The 2,384-nt window shown below is 41.6% G+C and overlaps 1 pseudogene; it reads right to left on the reverse strand.

The window, feature by feature from the left end:
- Positions 1-1,167: 1,167 nt before the first annotated feature.
- LOC119425203 lies at positions 1,168-1,285 on the reverse strand (annotated as a pseudogene).
- Positions 1,286-2,384: the final 1,099 nt, after the last annotated feature.

Raw genomic sequence — 2,384 nt, forward strand, 5'->3', positions numbered from 1 at the left:
GAAAAACACAACGCAACAAAACAAGTTTTCTGGGAAGCTATTTATTTGGAACCTTTCACCCCCCACCCCCCACCCCCAAACACACACACACACACACAAACTCACAAACTATACACTTTGAGAGGCAGTTGCATTATGCCAGATTTAATCAATGGCTAATTTCAGCAGTGCAGGTAAAAACATCCATCCATTATCTTTACCTGCTTCTTCCTTTCTGGGTCATGGGGGTCACTGGTGCCCTTTTCCAGCAGACACTATGGGGACACCCTGCAGGTCGCAAGTCCATCACAGGGACACATATAGAGACAAACAACCATCCACACTCTCAGTCACACCTAGGGGCAATTTAGAGCTACCATTTAGCAATTTTAAGTGACTTGTCACCTTGTCCTTACCAGGTACATTCTTGCTACTTTACTACTTGGTATGTAACAGCACTTGATTGCTACCTTCAGGGTTGGTCCCCTAAAGGGATTTGTTACCAATGGGTGATACAGTATGTTATAATTAAATTTCTGTAGCTCAGAGAGGCTACAAATCTGGTTCTTAAATCCTGACTTACCCAACACATACCAAAGTGTCTTTTGGCAGGACATTGAACCCTAAGTTGTCCCTGTGCATGTGTCTGTAGGTGTGAGCGCGTTAACGTTGCTTGTATTCAAAAACACAAAGTTTGTTTTCTCAGTCATCCAGGTCACCTGGATGACTGAGAAAACAAACTTTGTGTTTTTGAAACCATTAGTGAAAAGGCCAGACTTCAGGGGTATCTGAGGCAGGCTTGAAACACAAGAGTCAGGGTGGCTTCTGGGTAATACCAGATGGCTAGGCCTCAGACTGACGAAGCCTCTTGGATGAGGGGCGAAACGTTTCTTTTTAACAAAAAAAAACGAAGTCCAGATGACATGATTCAACCTTTTTTGTTGTTGCTTGTATTGTTAAAACGAGTGCTATGTGTTGTCACATACAATGACGAAATGAGTTCTCTGCATTTAACCCATTCCACGTGAGATGCACCCAGGTGGAGCAGTGGGCAGCCCAGGGAGCAAGTGAGGATTAGGTGTTTTGCTCAAGGACACCACGACATGTGGGCATGGAGGGGAGTTGAACCTGAGACTTTCTGGTCCCAAGACGGCTGCCTTACCTCTACACCGTCTCTGTCCCCATAAGAGCTTACGGCACCTAGTATTCCCAGGCGGTCTCCCATTCAGTACCGCACAGGCCTAACCCTGCTTAGCTTCTGAGATCAGATGAGAATGGACGTGTTCAAGGTGGTATGGCCGTAAACAAAACCCCTTAAGTAGTCAGAAAGACAAGAACAGTGTTACAGAATGCATTCCATTTACCCTTTCCACAGTGGTGGGATGTAACAAATTATCTGTACTTTACTTAAGTAGAGTTAAATATGGTTACTTTCGACTTTTACTCCACTACATTTTATATTAAGTATCTGTACTTTCTACTACACTACATTTCTGTAATGCGTTGCGTTACAAGTTCCATTTGCGTTGCGTTTTTTTTTTTTTTTTATGTGTTTGTTAGTTTAAATGTAACCAATGGCGAGAGAGGAGTTGGTCCATTGAATCACTGCAAAGTGGGCAGGTCACGTTAGACCTAACTTCAAGAAAAGCTGGACCATTTACGTGTATTCTAGTACACACGTCATTGAGCTGGGAGCACCCACAGCACCGTTAACACACCCAAAATGGATTCCACCATGCGAGTCAGCCAGAAGATACGCTCCATCCATGACCCTAATGAAAGATTATATGAAATGAAAGAGTATTCAGTACAGCAGGACAGATTCTCTCTCCCAAAAGAGCCAGACTGGACTCAAAAATACAGTGAAAACCAACTTCTTCTGAACTTGAACAAGAAATTCTTGCTGCAAAAACATGCATTATCTGCAGCACTCTTCATTAAAATGACTCAACACTATCAATGTATTACAGAAAATATACATACGGTAGGAATACTTAATGACATTGTAGACCATTGCATTAGGTACATTCAGCAAGTGCTTCTACTTTTAATACTTTAAGAATTTTTAAAAGCAAGTGCTGATTTACTTTTACTTAAGTAAAAAAAATAATGTGGTACGTCTACTTTTACTAGAGTACATTTTTGTCTGTTTATTTATCATTTCACTTAGATACAGTGTTTGAGTACTTTCTCCTCCACTGCCTATCCATGTCAGGTACAGAGCACTTGGTACTCACAAGACCTAGACTGTTATCACGAGACTTGTTACCCTGTTTTTACCAGATATTATGTACCTGTTATATATAGGTATTAGCTGGTACATACCTGGCACATAATGAGTATTTACCTGGTACTAACAGGGTGTGGGCTGGATTATGAAGTGACTTGTTACCTTATCGTTAAAG

This window comes from Nematolebias whitei, chromosome 18 (assembly GCF_014905685.2).
Source record: "Nematolebias whitei isolate Nwh7 chromosome 18, NemWhi1, whole genome shotgun sequence".
In the NCBI taxonomy this organism is placed as follows: Eukaryota; Metazoa; Chordata; class Actinopteri; order Cyprinodontiformes; family Rivulidae; genus Nematolebias; species Nematolebias whitei.